The sequence below is a fragment of the Solanum pennellii genome, chromosome 4, assembly GCF_001406875.1.
Source record: "Solanum pennellii chromosome 4, SPENNV200".
Taxonomy (NCBI): Eukaryota; Viridiplantae; Streptophyta; class Magnoliopsida; order Solanales; family Solanaceae; genus Solanum; species Solanum pennellii.
The window spans coordinates 16368896-16388017 of NC_028640.1; positions in this window are offsets into that span (position 1 = coordinate 16368896).

Genomic DNA, 19122 nt, shown 5'->3' on the forward strand with positions numbered 1-19122 from the left:
CAATTTTAGGTTCAAGCATATGAGAACGCTATAGCAACAAGTGGACGCTCAGACTATCCAGACGTGGAGCATTCATCCGGACATGGTAAGCCCTCATGCTTTTGAGGATGCTTGACCATTAAATTCTATCTTAGTTATCCGATTGAGCTAGTGGAGTATGTTCCATTAGCGTTTCTTCCAATTTTTGTTAAGACATTGTATTTTGACCATTTTGGAAATTATAAATTTAATGCTATACTAAACTATTTCTTTCATTTGATGATCTTAATGTTAGATGGTTGATGGTGAACAACTATGAATCTAATAGAATTAATAGTATGTATGTTAAGAAAATAAAAATTTTCAAATATTCCGCAAAAATTAACATAGATAAGGTAAAAATGACCTAAGTAGGCTTGTCTGCAACATCTGAGAGGTCAACGATGTCGGTCTCATCTGGGGTCTAGAATCCAGTTGTGACAAAGTTCGTATCAATGTCCTTGGTTAAATTATTGAAATAATAAGTTCACATTAACCACATTGAGTGGTTTCTAAGTCATGGTAGTGAAGTGCACCACAATCTTTGAGTAGAGACCGCATAATGCGTTGGAAATTTCCCTTCTTCTGATCTTATCGTGCCTTTCGTAATGTTTGACTTCTTGGTTTTATGAGCGTGTCTAACATCAAATCCTTGTTGTTTACACAGAATGAACACTAGGAGAGCTATTGGTCAAAGGAGAGGAGTAGCAGCTACTAGGGACAATCAAGTTCCACCCCAGGCTCCAGCTGAGGGAGTAGCCCTGCCAGTTATTCCTGCTAGGTTAACTTATGCTGAGGTGAGGGCATCTCTTGCCCTGATGGCACAAGCCCTCACCATGCAAGATCAGGCCTCAACTGCCCAGGTCAACTAGCAGAATGTTAAAAGGGAGAACCCACTGGTACGTAGCACGGTTGAAAGATTACGAGACATTACAAAGATGAATCCACCTATTTTCATAGGGTCCAAGACTTCAGAGGATACCCAGGAATTCCTGGATGAGGTACACAAGATTTTGGTGTCCATGGGGGCCACAGATACTGAGAAGGCTTAGCTGGATTCCTATCAGCTCAAGGATGTTGCACAGACTTGGTGCAAGATGTGGTAGGATAGCAGAGCTTTGGGCGGAGTTCCAGTCACGTGAGAGTTGTTTAAGACAACCTTCCTGTAGAGATTTTTTCCTAGGAAGATGAGGGAGGCCAAGGTTGAGGAGTTTATCAACCTTAAATCGGGATCGATGTCAGTCAGGTAGTATTCCCTGAAGTTTGTGAAATTATCCAGGTATGCCACTTTTCTTGTGTCTAACAGCAGCGACGAGATATGTAGATTCTTAACAGGGATTGCTGAGGATCTCGACGAGGAGTGTAGGGAACCTATGCTGCATGACAGCATGGACCTTTCCAGGCTTGTGGCCCATGTCCAGCATGTGGAGGAAAGGAGGAAGACGAAGTACACTAGGGCAGGGAACAGGTCAAGGCAAGCTGAGAAGAATTTTTCAAGGAAGAGTAGTACTGAAATCAGGGATAAGCCCAGGTTTAAGAAGGTACTCTCCCACCAAGGGGAGTCAAGTTCATCCAAGAGTCGCTATGATAAAAATTCCGAGTCAAGAGTTAAGAGAAACAATGAAGTAGATACACCTCAAGAGACACCACCTTGCAGGAAGTGTGGCAAACAACATGGAGGAGAGTGTATGATGAGCACTAACGCTTGTTACATTTATGACAAACCGGGTCACATGGTGAAGGATTGTTTGAGTAGGAGGAGATAAGAATAAGGGAGAAAGAGAGTTTAGTATAATGGTCCAAGTGAAGAGGATCTAAGGAGGCAACGATTCTTCACAGTAAAGTCTAGGGGTGCAGGTGAAGGCACCTCTGGTGAAGACTCGGGTGAGTAACCTTAATTACTCCTTCAGGTATTTGACTCTGTATGGTGTTTATGCACTAGTATGAGGTTAATATGTTTGAGTCATCATGTTGGTTGCTGATTTGTATGACTTACATGTTTACTTATGATGTATGTTTTGATGAGACTAGTTTAGGAAAGAGTTCCTTAGTCTATTAATGTGAAGCTACTAGTAGGTTTCAGTTATGTGCACCGTTATGTTAATATGTGAATCAGATATTCACCAATGGGAAGTATTGAATTAATTATGTATGTAATTATTCTATAGATGACTAACTTATTACTAGCAAAGGGTAGTGTCATTCGTTTACTAATATTCCTTAGGGGGGATAATGTAACAACCCTAAAATGGATAAGATAAGAAATGCTTAATGTGTCAAGAATACCTATAATTACAACAGGGTTCACATGAATTGATGCGCGTAGAACAAGACCTCGGAAACCTTTCTATACCCAAGAAAACTAACTAGTTAGTTGAGCTGGAAAGGTCGGTCCAACCATTAGGGCTCTTGAATATGAAGATTTACTCGAAGGAGTCTTTTCAAGACATAAAAAGGGAAAATGTTAGGTTTGGAGGGTCTAGGAGTAAAATGTTATTTTTCAAGGCAAAGGTAATATGGTAATTACCCTAAATATATAATTAATTATTTAATTAATAAGGTGGAGGGGTATTTTGGGTAGAGAGGGCCGAAATTGGGCTCTTGAAGTGAAGTCTTGCTCACCCGGGTTCAAACCTAGGTGGAAGCAATGAGTTATAGTGATTTTTCATTTAAGCTATTGAATTAATGTAATTGATTAAAAGTGTTATTCATTATCTGATTTAAAATAAAATAAAAATTAGATTTTTATTAAATAAACAAAACCTTATTGACTAAGTCATAAAACTAGACTCCTATGCCTCCAACAACTCCCACTCTCTCACGTTTATATCTCCACTCTCACGCTCAATCTCTCTTATTTTTTCTCACGTATTTTCTCTGGAAAAATAAGATACAAAAGCAGAAAAATAAACCAAGTTCTTTACACTTGAAGAGCTCACACGAAATCACAATAAAACAAACGTTAATCGCACACTACGCTAAGGGAGGTTGTCATTCGAGTGGAGTTGATATTGAGGAGGATTAGACGTGTTATTGGGTGAAGTTTTTCGGGCAGCAAGTCAAGAGTTTAATGCAAAAAAGGTATGGGTTCTATTCTATGTTGGTCAATTTCCCAAGAGACCCCTTAAGGTTCAGAATATTCATTGCGAAAACTAGGATTTTCCCCCGTTGCATGTCCCTGTCACTAGCTCCCCTTGAATCAAAGGTTGGTTATGTTTTATGGTAGAAACATAAGGATGGAACATGTTTTCATGATTATTATGTGTTTATACATATGTTTGGAATTATGTAACTTATGTTGATGTTTCCAAAAATGTAACTACGTGTGTATGTGTGTGTTTCCGTGGCTATTGTTCATGGTTTGGGACTTGAAATGGCATGATAGTTCTTTTTATTTCATGTACACATGTTGATGTAAATGTGATGTTCATATAAGTTAAAATGTTGCTTATTAGAGGGATAATGTCTTGGTTAAACGAATACATGAAGACGCACCTAAAACGTTCTAAATGCACTACGAAATTCCCTTATGAACTAAGGTGTAACTTGATAAAAGGATGCTAAAAAATTAAAAGAAAATTTAAAGCTTCTATTGATGAATTTTTGTCAGCAAAGAGGGTTAAAAATGTCGAAAAAAATGAATTAAAACAAGTGAGGTCATGGAGGATTGAACCTGTGACCTCACCATGTTAAAAATCGTGAAAATAACGAAGTAAAAAAATGTAATGAAGGGAATTCGAACCATGATATTGTCTGGAAAATGTAACTTAAAAGAAAAAATAAGAATTGAGAGGAGTGGGATTCGAACCCACCACCTCTCAATCAGATTTAAGGAAGAGTAAAAGAAAAATATAATAAAATGTGAGGCGTGGGAATCGAACCCATGACCTATAGGCAGTGAAGGGGAGTAAAGAAAATGAAATAAAAGAAATGTGAGGTGTAGGAATCTAACCCATTACCTCTAGGATGTGAAGGAAAGTCAAAGGAAATGAAAGAAAAGAGATATGAGGCGTGGGAATCGAACCCACGACCTCCTACGCAGATTTAAGGAGAAAAATTATAAGAAATTAAAGAGGGGCTGTGGGGGGTTCAAACACACAACCCCTCGGCCAAAGGAGAGAAATTTAAAGGCGATGAAAATAAATAGTAAATGAGGTTGTGAGAGAAATTTAAGCGAAAATGAAGAGAGAAATTATGGGAAAAATAAAATGAAGGCATTGGGGCTCGAACATGGGTCCCCAAGCCGTATGGATCAAACCAAAATGGATAAAAAAATGTAAGTGTTGTTCAAGGGATTTGAAAACCGGGTTCCCTTGACAAAATTCCGTATTGATACATAAGTCATACGTGAATTAAATGTTCAAGAATGCTGCCTACTTAGATCGAAATTGAGATCTTCACATACATACAAGATGCATAAGTCTTGTACCACATAATCTTAGGAAGATATAGCCTCATGGCTTGTATGTACAGATCCATAAGTCTAACATACATTTTAAAAAAATAAGTGAACCTAAGACGTATGTAATGAAATGATGTAACCCTAGAAGGGTTAAGTAAGAGTGTAAAGCACACTAAAGGGCCAAGTGCTTTGGCATATGATTAAACAAATATTATGTAATGAAATGATGAAACCCTAGAAGGGTTAAGTAAGTGTATTAAACACACGAATGGCCAAGTACATTGGCATATGATTAATTGAACATTCATGCGAAAAGGGGTGAGTAATTATGAACAACAAATGTGCTAATGTTACTGACTGTGGTGACACCATGATATGAGACTAATGTAAAAAATTAGAGCAATCTCAAATGAGTCTAAGTAAATGTTACCAAAATGTACTCACCTATGAGAGTGTAAAGTTAATGAAGACACAAGTCTCTATGAACACTCTAATGAAAGTCTTGAGATTAACACACTTAATACTAATGATGAGATGAGAAAACATCTATTGAGCTATGATGTCCTAATACTAGATGCCAACTTCCATCACGTATGAGTTGAATATAATGGAACTTTATACTGAGCACAGATAGACTAGATATGAGTGGTGATGCCTTCTTTCGAGAAGGACGGAGGTTCACATAACTCTCATGAGATGAGATTTTCCAGCATGCCGGGTATGGGTGTCCTTATATATCCTTTTCTTCTAACCTATACTACGAATATAGGGATCTGGCGGGGTTCAATTCCCATTTACGCTAGAATGTTTTGGGGCACTTGGCCAGTGATTCCACCTCTTTTTGTGGTGGGGTTTCATGAAAATGATCTATGTCGGTTAAAGTTAAAGTTCCCAATGAATGAATGAATGAGGCTAGCATCATATGATGCACACAATGAAATGAATGGTACCAAAGGTGTTAGGGCAGGATGATCATGAGGTGAGTTAGACTCAAGAAATGACATACACTCATTCTTTGTCATTGCACAACGAACTCGATGAAAGTCTTAAACTACATTCTTGGTATAACTGGCGTTCACACTAGCCTATGAACGAAATGAAATTAAGTACGTATGAATGAATGAAGAAGACTCTATGTTTGCTCATGAAGACTCCCTAGTTGAGGTCCCATATATTGAGCCCTCATTTTAGGAGGTCTTGATATCAAGTCCATGATTCCAAGGTCTCATGGCATATGAACGAATGATATGAAAAATGTTATGTGCTATATGCAATATGTTATGTGCTATATGCCAGATGTTATGTGTTGTGTACAATGTGATAGGTATGATGATGCATGTTACTCTCATTGCATGACTTTCCTAATCAAAATTTTGAAAGCTCACCGACTTTCCTAATCTCAATTTGGTAAGCTCACTAACTTGACTTTCTATAATCATGTTGTTAAGAAAGAGCTATTCTTACTCATGCATGTCCTTGGTGTGTGCTTGCATTTACCCATACTTAGTACAAGTTTTTACTAACCCTATACAATTCTACAATTTTAGGTGCAGGCACAGGTGGACGCTAGAGCTACAGGTTGACGCTGAGACTATCCATACGTGGAGCATTAATTCATACTTGGTAGCCCCTCATGCTTTGGAGGATGCTTGCCCTATATATTCTAGCTTAGTTATTGGATTAATCTAGTGGAGTATGTTTCACCTGCGTTTCTTTCCATTTTTGTTCAGACATTGTATCGGTTTCATTTTTGCAAGTAAACATTTAATTCTATATTAAACTATTTCTTTCATTTGATGAACTTAATATTAGATGGTTGATGGTGAACAACTACGAATCTAGTAGAATGATTACTATATATGTTAAGAAAACAAGAAGTTTCAAATTTTCCGCTAAAATTAACCTACATGAATTAAGAATGACGTAAGTAAGATTGTATGCAACCTCTGAAAGGTAAACGACGCTGATCTCATCTGGGGTCTAGACTCCGGTCATTACAGGGACTTTCCTGAAACATTTAACTAGTTAGCCTTGAGGGGATTCTTAGGAGGAGGTTCTTATATACGTTTATGTTATGATAATATATGATGTGTATGTAATGACCATGGCACATTGTTGATACTATATGTTGATTAGTTCATTTATGAATATGCTTTGGATTATAATGATAATATATGATGAAATGCAAGTGTAAATCCCATGATATGTAAAGTTGGACATTGGTCATGTTTTCTTGTTGAGGATACTTGATTGAGTAAGGTTATAAGGCTTTGCTTGGTCATTGCACTTGTTGACTTGATAAGGACTTGTGAGTAGTTGTCTTGGTTATTATGATATGTTTAACTCTTATTATTCTTGTAATATTATTCCTCGATGTTAGGGTTGTGGTAAATCATGTTTTCAAGTATGTTGGGATAAGTATTACTTGTATGATAGCAAACATTTTGGTTAATTGATATGACTTAGTTGACTTTGCATTAAGTCTCTAAAGGGGTAAGATGACATGTTTTGATAAAAAGTGCCTTTTAGCATGTTTTGCTTGAGTATGTGCATAAGATCTCGTACTTAGTACATGTGTAGTACTAACCTTGTTTTCTTCCCTTTTCCCAAACATTTTAGGTTCCGGTCATTGAAAAGTTTGGGAGGCGTCATTGTTGAAGGCTTGGATTGTTCCTTTAATCCAAGTAGGGTAGGTCCTCAACGTTCGGAGAAAATTCCATCCTCTATCTTCGGATTTTTTTATGAGCTTATTGACTCTATCATTCCTTTCCTTTTTAATTAAATATTGTACTTTCGTATGACCTATACATGGTCTTTTTGAATTGATGTAAGGGTTATGCCCATATTGTTATATTCGTTTAGATTGTATGAGATGAGACAGTCGTTGAGACTATTTCTATATTATTATATATGTATATGAAATAAAAGTAGAAGGCTACGTAACCTTCATATATGAAGGGTCTGTGTATATTCTATATGATATTGAATTGAAATGTCTTGACTATGTTGTGAGGTTGATTAAGATTTAAATGTTGTAAGGATGGTAATGTATACCAATGTTCCTTAATATGAAATATTATGTAATTTGTTAACCTCAGTTATGTGAATTGTGATGAAAGGACTATACTCATGCAATTCTTATTGAGCTATTGATGATGATGATGATTATACGAGGGATAGAACCTATGACCTAAGCTAAGCTATTATTGCCTATTGAAGGCTTAATGATATTTCAAAAAAGGGACATAGCTTAGCACCGAGTGAATTTGACAATGGGAGGTAATGACTTTCCAAAGAGGAAGATTCGCCCTATAGTTCTATATGAGATGTTGACTTACCAAAGAGGAATACTCATCCAATGGATTACCATGAGAGGAGGCCCCAACTACCAAGTGGTATCAAGAGGGAATATACTATCTCTTAGTTCTTGAACTATGTTGCCCCCATAGGAAGATTAACTAGTGGATCCACCTAGAAAGCTATGTTTGTGTTTGGTTCTGCCTTGGCCGGTAGACCACCTTCCACGGGAGTAAGGGTATACGACACCGGATTCCACACTTAGCTCAGGTGGTCTATATCAGTTAAGGCAAGTGTTCCCTAAAGTAAAATAAAGTGATGGATTATAAACTAACTACAGTGACTTGAGAGGTTAAACTTAGCTTAGGTGGGGGTATGGGACTCTACCTATTCTTTGCACTAGTTGACTTTGATGGCAGCTTTAGGAAGTTTATATTATTTAAGGATATGATAATGATGTATATGATGATAAAATGTCGATGCCACGATCTAAATGTCTGTATATGATGATGATTATCCTCTTGATATATGTTGTTGCACTATATTGTTAAAGTTGGACATTGGTTATGTTTTCTTGTTAAGTTTACTTGGTTGGGAAATGTGAGGGGCTTTGCTTGGTTATTGCACTTGTTGAATTCATAAAGATTCATGAGTAGTTGTCTTGCTTATTATGATACGATTGAGTCTTATTCATTCTTGTGATATTATTCCTTAATGATAGGGTTGTAGTAAATCATGGTTTCAAGTATGTTGGGATAAGTTTTTGTCATTGAGATAGTAGGCATGTTTGGTTTGTTGATATGACTTGTTTGATTTTGCATTAGGTTCTTAAAAGGGTAAAATGACATGTTTAAACTAAAATTACCTTTTTAGCAGGTTTTGCTTGTATATGTGCATAAGCTCTTATACTTAGTACATGTGGAGTACTAATCCCATTTTCTTCCCTTTTCCAAAATATTTTAGGCTCTGTTCATTGAAGAGTTTAGAAGGCGACATTTTTGAAGGCTTGGAATCTTCCGTTCATCCATTTTGGGTAGGTCCTCAACTTCCCAGGGCAATTCCATCATCTAGCTTACAGACTTGTTATGAGCTTATGGACTCTTTCATTTCTTTCCTTTTCAATTGAGTACTATTCCTTTGTATGACCTATATATGGTCTTGTTGGATTGATGTAAGGGTTAGGACCATATTGTGATAATCATTTAGTTGGTATTAGATGAGACAGTCGTTGAGACTATTTCTGTATTTTACATGTATGTATATGCAATAAAAGTAGAAGTCTATGTAACCTTCCTATACGAAGGGTCTATGTATACTAAATATGAATATATATTATGTGTTTGTAGAGGTCTATATAAACCTCCAAGTAGTGATAATGAATGTTTTAAAATTTTCTACATTTTTTAACATATGAATTTAATGACATGAGACTAAGAGGCTAGTCTTAGTCCTTGAAAAAGACGACGACGCCGGTTATGTCTAGGGGGTAAACCAAGATGTGACATTTCTGTTACACATTGCGCTTGTGGGATCCTAAGGGATGGTCTTAGTTCTGTTCTTGTATGGTTCAGTTAATTATATGTTTGGTTTCTCAAGTTATATATGATCTTATGAATAAAGCATGTTATGATGAAATATGAGGGTTTGTCATATATATGAAATAAGTGAATTAATGTGATGATAAGTTTTGGATATGGTTATAGGGTTCTATTTTTGGCATTGCACCAGTGTTTCTTTGGGTTGCTTATGTGTTGGATTGACTTAAGATGTCCCACATAAGTGCATGTTGAGTTATTTAATATTACACATGATTTTGACTAAATTTTACCTTTTCTCATGCATTGATTGTTTCATTAATAGAGCCATACTTAGTACATGTGGTTTATGCTAGTCCTTATTTCTTTCCCTTTTACTAACAATGTTGCTTCGGGCCATTGATGTATAGGAGACAACTTTGCAAGAAGACTTGGAACTGTTTCCCAAGTTATTGGTAGGTCCTCAATGTTTGGGTATGTTGCCATATCTCTATTCTATCTATGTTTTTGTGTCACGGCCGGGGTCTAGACCCTAGTCGAAACCGGCGTCATTGAACTGTCGGAGGTTCAAAAAAATCCTACAGACCTCATTACATCGTATAGGTTAATTTTTGCAGAAAAATTAAAACTTTTATTTGCTTTGAAGTATACATAGAATTCATAGTAAGAATTGCATTATATCACATCAGTTCACAATAACCATCTTATAATGAGATATTCAAATTAAAGAAATAGTTCATAACTGTATTAATATAAAGTTGTCAAAATGGCACCAATACGACGTCTGAAAATAAGTAAGAAAGAAACTCTAGTGGAACATCCTCCACTAGCTCATACCTATGTCTAACCTAAAATATAAAAGATAAGAATCCTCTAATGAATGAGGGCGTACCAAGTCTTGATGAATTCCCCACGTTCGGATAGTTTCAACTAGTCTCGTAAACTCTAGCGTCCACCTGCACCTGCACCTAAAAGTAGAGAATTGTACGGAATTATTACAAAATCTTAATAAGTGTGGATGTATGCAAATACACACCAAGGACATGCATGATTAAGAATAGCTCTATCCTAATGATATGAATTATAGAAAGCCAAGTCAGTTGGACTTTCAAGATAAGATTAGGAAAGTATTTCTATGAGAGTAACATGCATTATCATTCTTTTTATCTTGCACATAGCACATAACATATTTCATATAGCACACACATATATCACATATCATCCATTCTATACCATGAGACCTTGGAATCACAAGCTTCACATTATGACTTCGCCACTGAGGGCTCAACATATGGGACCTCAACTTGGGAGCCTTTTTTAGCAAGCACAGAGTTTGCTTCATTCATTCATACGTACTTCATTTACATTAATTCATATACATAGGATTTTGTTTAAGACTTTCATAGGGATCAGTGTGTAATGACTAAAAATGACCTAGTATCATTACTTGAGTCTAGTTCACATCTTGATTATCCTATCCAAACTCCTTTGGTATCATTCATTTCATTGTGTGCGTTACATGAGGCAGGCCTCATTCTTTCTTTGGGAACTTTCACTTTAACCGACATAGATCATGTGAGCTCCATGAAATCCAGTGTCTACCCCACATCTAATAGAGGTGGAATCACCGGCCAAAGTGATTTTTTCTTTTAATTTTTAGTTTACTTTTTCTTTTGAGTTTTAGCGTACAAGTTCTTCAAGAGTGATGAATTTTTTTTGATTATTTTGTTATTTTACTGATAATGAGCATGAGAAAAGGGTTGATAGGCGTGAGAAAGAGAGTGGACAGATGTGAGAGTAAGTTTGGGAGTAGGAGTTTTAGTTGAAGACTTAGTCAAACTAGGACTCTTTTAAATTAAAAAAGTCTCATTTTCCTTTACTTAAATAAGCAAATTAAATAACAATTAATTCAACTTGACATTGCTTCCACCAGGGATCAAACCCTGTTGGAGCTCATCTTGCGAAAATGGTCAATTCGGATCAACCCTACCCGAATTGTCCACTATATTAATTAATTAATTAATTAATATACTTAGGGTAATTATAGTACTACCCCTAGCCTGGAAAAAAACCATTTTACCCCTAGACCCTCCAAACCTAATATTACCCCTTTTAAGTCCGGTTAAGACTCATCCGGGTAAATCTTAATATGAGGGTGCCATACATGGCGGGACCCAACCTTGCCTAGCTCAACTAACTCACCAAGTTTGTTTGCTTTGCTGGTACATGGGTTCAGAGTTCTTGTTCCAGGCGTATCAATCTACGTGAATCCAGTGTAATCTACACATTCTAGGTACGTGTAGGCATTACTTAAGATAGTCAATTTTGGGTTGTTACATGTTGTTATGTCTAAAGACACTCACTCATTCCTTTACTTTGTAGAAAATTATTGTATGCCCATATGTGGCTCATAGTATCGAAGTATGGTCTATTCCCAAATGTTGGAATACTCTTTAGATGGTTTAATGTTAGACAATGTTATTAGAGTATATCCTATGTATTGGTTATGTTGTTTAAATAAGAAGCCTATGTAAGATTCAATAAGGGAGAAGTTTATATAAACTACATATATGATATATGATAGGTCTATGTATACCTCACTATGTTAACGTTTTTAATTTTCCACATTTTTGACCTATGATATGTTTTGGCGAATGCTAAAGGCTTGTTACAGTCCTCTACGAGGCGAAGACGCCGGTTACGTCTAGGGGGTTCTACACTGTCATGATACCTTAATTGATCTACCTTATATTGTTGACTATTGGGAATTTAGCGAATTCTTCAATACCTTCTTAATGCTACTCCACCACTACACTACTCTCAACTCACAATACATCTTTGTGTAACTAGGATGGATAGAGTATCTGGATCTATGAGCTTCCTCCATGATCCTCTCTTGGAGTTCATCCACCTTGGGTACAGACAATCTACCTTGATACCCCAATACACCATCTCCCCCTTGTTCAAAAGCAATAACTTGATTCTTATGAACATTGTTCTTCCATTCAAGCAAAATAAGGTTTTGGCCTATCTTTTCTGTGAGTTTAGACACTAATGATGATTCAACCCCATTCATCACAATAACTCTACCTTCATTTCTATCAAACAATTGGACTATCAATCTTCAAATTATGGCCACATATTTTGTTAACTCTTTCTTGTGTTTGTCCACATGGGAAGTACTGCACATAGACAACCTGTTGAAAGCATCAACAACTACATTAGCCTTATCTAGATGATGTAAAATATATATGTCATAATCCTTGAGTAACTTCAACCACCTCTTCTATATGAGATTAAACTCTTTATGAGTCAACTAATACAAAAGACTCTTGTGATTGGTGCACACATTTTCATGAATCCATAATGAAAGTGGCATCATATCTTCAAAGCAAACACTAAAACAGCAACCTCTAGATCATCAGTTTATTCATTCTTCTAGTAAACCTTATATTATATGGAGGCATAAGCTATAACCTTGCTATTTTGCATAAATACAATACTTCTTTAAAATTTGGATGCATCACAATACATAACAAAAGCCTCGTATAACCTTTGATACGGTCACACTAGGCAATAGTCATCTTAGTTATAAATTCCTTAATGATTTGCTCCCAATCTTCAGACCATTGAAACTTTACTATTTTTTGAGTCAACATATTAAGAGAGAATTAAATAGATGAGAAACCCTTGGTGAACCTTCTATAGTATCAAACAAAGCCCAAAAAATTATGATATATGTTGGAGATGTAAAATAGGACAATTCGTCACTACGTTTAGTTTTGTAGTATTAATTCAAATTTTATCACCAGAAACAATGTGGCCTAAGAATGACATAGACTTAAACAAAAACTCGCACTTAGTGAATTTATCATAAAACTCTATATCCTTGAGAGTTTGGAGAACTATTCTAAGATGAATAGCATGATTCTCTTGATTACTCAAATAGATTAGAATTTCATCAATAAAAATGATAACAAATATATATAGATAAGGCTTAAACACACTGTTCATAAGGTCCATCAGTGTTGCGGGATAATTAGTCAAAGCAAATGACATGATGAAAAACTCATAATAACCATACCTGATCCTTAATGTTATCTTAGGAATGTAACTTTCTCTTTCCCTTAAGAAATGATAGCCTTATCTAAGGTCTATCTTAGAAAAATAAGTTGCACCTTGAAGTTGATAAAAAAGACAATTAATCCTCGGAAGGGGATACTTATTATATATGGTAACCTTGTTCAACAAAAGTTAATATTTACACATTATAAGAGAACCATATTTCTTCCTTACAAATAAGACTGGAGCTCTACAAGCTGATACACATGGTATAATAAAGCCTTTATGAAGGAGTCCTTTCAACCACACTTTTAACTCATTCAAATCTGTTGGGGCTATTTTGTGTAAAGAAATAAAGATAGGATGAGTATCAAGAAGCATATCTATAACAAAGTCTATTTCTATCAAGAAGATCATTTGTAAAGACTTCTAGAAACTTACTCATTAGTTGAAATAACAGAATTAGAGCTGTCTCAATAAAAGAGTCGTTAACTCAAACTAAGCTATAGACACAACCCTTTTGAAACTAATTTTTTCTCCTAACGGTAGGAAATAAAACGAATCTTAGGCACTGTTGAACTACTCCTCCATTCAATAACTTGCTCATTAGGAAGCTGGAAATTAACTACCCAAGTTCTACAATAAACTGAGGCATAATAGGCATGAAGTCAGTCAATACCTAAAATAGCATCTACCAATTCTTACTCGACTAAGTCATCCATGGGGTCCTTCTGATGGACAGAAATGTTACAATCACGATAAACTATCTCATCTAGAATAGGCTCACTAACAGGTGTGAAATTTGATCCTATTACAATTTTTGCACGCCCCGAGCCTACACCTTTGGTATGACTAGCACTTGAAAACCTATAAAAAGTTTGAAAAAGATAGATTGAACTAAAGCATCATTGATTCACTTAATGTGACCTTATGTTGATGTATTTACTATTTTAGAAATTATTTGAGCAAGGAACAAGCCTAGAATTTAAGTTAAGGGTCTAAGATAGAAAGAAAGAGAAGGATAAACCTTGTTCATCTAAGGAACATTTGGCGAGGGGCACACTTGGTCACCCATAGGGATGGGTAAGTCGCTTGATGAACCCTTACCTCGCCTAGTGAACTACCAAAGACTCAATCTCACTGTACATTCGGGTGAGCCAAAGGTGCACTTGGTGAGACCAAGTGTCGAAAGGGCGAGCTAATACGAGCAAGATCCAAATTGTTAAGTCTTAACTTTGTGGGTCTTTGGTTCTTTTCCAAAATTTTTAAGCTATTTTATTCTATTCCTTTCCTAGAAATTATATAAATTTTTAATACAAAAATTACTTCAAGTAAGTCACTTTTTAACAAACCCAAATCCAAATCAAAAGAATGTCTTGGTCTTAAATATGTCTCTCTCTAGCTCAAGGAAGATGAAGAGGTTACAGCTAGGGTTTGGATTTCAGGTGGTTTCTTCATCAAAATTTTTAGGGTTAGCTTCTATCGTAGAGTAATTTCAAAGAAGTTCTCAAAGTTTTCAAGTTCACGAAAACCTAATGTTTTACTAAATTTCATGTGTTCTTTCCTCAAACATTTTAAAAAGGCTTCTAATGTAATACATTGATTGTCTGAGTGTTTAATTTATGTTTTATGATGTAAATACTTTATGAATCCATGATTTCTGTCAATTCTTAAGTTGTGCCTCAATGAATATGTGTGCTGATTATTAATGATTATGAATGAATTATATCTACCTTTATTTGGGTTATGAAGTTGTATCATTAGATTTGCCTTGATTATTGTGAATTGTTTGTGTGTTGACGACTTGAGGTTCATGCCCTTGAAAGCAACTTAATGCTAGAGATATATGTTGAAGTTGAATATGTTTGATCCACTTGAAAGGTAGAGACGTTTACTTTGTAAGTATAGGAATGCAAACCCAATGAAGTAAATGTGATCTTGTATTTGAAGTAATTATGTTACTATTGAAAGGAAAACTCTAAATTTGACACTCTTGAATACTGAAGATTAAAGGTGAAGCAAGAGCTTATATGAACTGTGATATCTTGAATTGGCAGGCTAGAGAATCCTCTTCTCGAATAATGAATGTACCTTTGATTAATGCCTAAATGATCTAGAATGAGTAGGCCTAATGTTGGTATCACTTCTAGGATTTAATAATTGTCTTGTATTGGTGCACCTAATGTTTGTAGCGCCTCTATAAATGATTGAATGAATGCTAAAGTATTCTAGGTTATGTCTTGAACCGGTAGACCTAGTGTTAGTAACCCTTCATGAAAAGTCCATAAAAAAATCATTATATGATATACACTGGTATACCTACTTCTGGCAGCCCAGAAATGTGTGAAATGATAAGCCTTTTATCAGCAGACCCTTATTAAGTTATAACCTATCATTTATGTACCTTGAATCATTACTCCTACTAATACTTACCCTTTCTTGTGCATGTATTTAGAGTTTGTAGACCAATTCTGGAGACCCTCTCTAGTATAATTAATATGAATTATTACTCTATGAAAATGTTGGCTAAGAATCAAGCAAATATGGTAAGATGGAAACTCTATCGTTGTTAGGAAACGGTTGCAACAAACATCTTCATATCAAAAAAATATGTACCCACATAGGATATATATTGGCCCGTGGTTATCTACCAAATCTAGGATATCTATTCTCTACCTTAGGAAAGTAGACAACTTTTTTATGGTGTGGGCTTACACAGGATTTCATGATCTATCTCTCAATGTTTGTGTTGGTTAGACATTTATTCCCAGCTTGTGATATGTGAACTATTGTTCTTGACAAGTTCTATGATGTGTAGGTTGTAGTACGGGATGTCATCCATGCATTACACGAGTAGGATTTAAAGGGGTCATAGTAAGTTCGCTAAGCCTTAAAGGTTATAGTATGAAAGTCCTCTAAATGTATAAATGTCCTCTCTTGATAAAGTAAACGAGAATTGTGACCTAAGGTCTAATGAATGGAAGTGTTATTACGCGATGTTTACTCATATATACCTAAACAAAAATATGCATCCTATACTTTAATCATATTATAAGCTACTTCCTTATTATGTCTTATTGTATATGAATATGCCTTGCTTATGGTGACTTCAATGGAGTACTTAGTATGACTAGTAGTATGGGATGCTACTTTCTACTTGCACGTTGCACAAGCATGACCTAGGGGTTGTCATATGTAATGCTCTTAATGTGTTAAGTTGATTTATGTACAGTTTATGTATTCTTTGTATGGATATTGTGAAAAAGAGAATAGGGGTGAAAGGTGAGTTCAGTTTTGGTGACCTTAGTGTGGTGCCTTAATGTGGATGGTGGTATGGGACGATATCAATACATTGCACAAGGTCTAGCATGACGGATATTTGAGGTGATGGTCTAAGATTAAGGTAATGGTTACATGTGACATTGTCTAAAGGTTATGTTATGTTTTGTATGACGATTAGACTTATATATGATATATCTTGTGTTATTGTTCATGATATTTCTAAAAATTTGCATAATTCATGGTTTCTAACCAAAATGTCCCTTTCAAAGAATTTTTTTGCATCGTCATCATACTTAGTACATTTCTATGTACTAACCCATATCCTTCATGTTTGACTACAAGTGTAGGTTCCATCAAGTGATTATTGTCTCCAATAAGGCTGGGATTAGAGTTTCTTCTAAGACATCTTTTGGCATTTCTTCATAGATGGAGGACAGGAACATTTATATTTCCCTTTATTCATGTAATAGACATTTAGTAGTTGTTACAATTTTAAAGGGTCGTATCCCTTATATATTCTAAGATTATATCTCAGATTGCCATGCAATACTTTAGTATTCTTCTACTTTTTAAATGAATTTTCGACTGTTTGTTTTATAAAATAAATATTTAATTTAGCCCTACATTGATTATCTCGTATTTTGAATGCTACGAGGCTTGTACAAGACCCCTTCGGTGTCAAGTATGTTGTGTTATGCCTAGGGGGTTCTCTAAGGACATGAAAAACATGGTATAGCCATAAGTTTTGGGGAATGGTTTTAAGGGTTGATTTTTATCAAGCCAGGTCAAGTAGAGTCTTGTTCATCAGTGTGTCTCGTGACACACTATAAGCAAGAAGCAATAGGACTATAGACAGCTACACTACTTTCATATTCATAAAGTCATGCCTTAGAGTTTATCTCTTTAAGTGTTCTTTTCCTAATCATTATCTTGAGTTTAGGAGAATAATACAAGGTATAACGCAATAAGGACGTGAGAGGAAAATGTGTATGGGGGAGTTCATCTACATAATCATCAAGGAAATTAAGTTCATCAAGATTACCAAGCTTTACAAGGTGGTGAAGTAATGGTTGAAAATCCATCTATGACCAATAAGGAAGTTAGTTTATCTGTTTTTATGATGGAAAAATAGGAATGACTCAAGATTAAGCCATGATGGTGGAAGCTACTCGGGGTATTGAGACTTTGGTGAACACTAATGGGGGTATTATGGCTTCTAGGTTGAAGGACTTTGTGAGGATTAATCCTTTGGTTTTCCTGGGTTCTAAGGTAAGAGAGGATCCCCAAGAGTTCTTGGATGAGGTGTATAAGATTGAAAAGGCAGAACTAGCCCCTGTTAATTGAAAGATGTCGACCAAGTTTAGTTACTAAATGGAAAGCTAGCAGGACGGTTGGAGTGGGTCTTGTAGAATGGGAGTTATTTAAGAGCGTTGTAACACCCCATATCCAAAAAAATAAATAAAATTCATATTTTTTGAAGTTGCAGGTGCCAGCAACGGAGCCAACTATGGACCGTCATTCAAGTCACAAATGACGGCAGACTAGTACAGACCGTTATTCAACTTACGGTCCATCAGTCGACTCTATATATTGATTAGCTTACTTCTAGTTCTCAGTCGCAAACGACGGTCGACCTGTACGGACTGTCAGTCGACTCTGTCGATTCCCAAGCTGTCACATCCACTTTTACCTCCTAGACATAACCGACATCGTCGTTCTTTTTAAGGAATAAGACTATCCTCTTAGTTTCATGTCATTACATTAATAGGTTGAAAATACAGGAAAATTTTAAACTTTCATTATAACTACTTGGAAGGTTACATCGACCTCTACATACGCATATAGACTGTTCGTATAGGTAGATTACATAGTCATCTACTTTTATTGAACATACATATATATATAATATAAAAATAGTCTCAACGATATGTCTCATCTCATACAATCTAAACGATTATCACAATATGGGCATAGCCCTTAAATCAATTCAAACAGACCATGTATAGGTCACACGAAAAGCATAGTAGTCAATTGAAAAACAAAGAAATGAAAGAGTCATTAAACTCATAACAAGTACGTAAGCCAGATGATTACATTGCCCTAGGAAGTTGAGGACTTACTCCACTTGGATGAAAGGAAGAATCCAAGCCTTCAACAATGTCGCCTTCCAAACTCTTCAATGACTGGAACCTAAAATTTTTAGGAAAGGGGAAGAAAATAGGGTTAGTACTCCACATGTACTAATTATGAGACCTTATGCACATATACAAGAAAAACATTCTAAAAAGGGGTTTTGTCAAAAAATGCCATTTTAACCCTTTAGGGACTTAATACAAAGTCAAGTAAGTCATATCAACCAACCAAACATGCTTACTCTCTCAATAAATAATACTTATCCCAACTTACTTGAAACAATGATTTACAACAACGCTATCATTAATGAATAATATCACAAGAATGAATAAGAGTCAATCATTTCATTATAACAATACAACTACTCATTGTCCTTATCAAGTTAATAAGTCC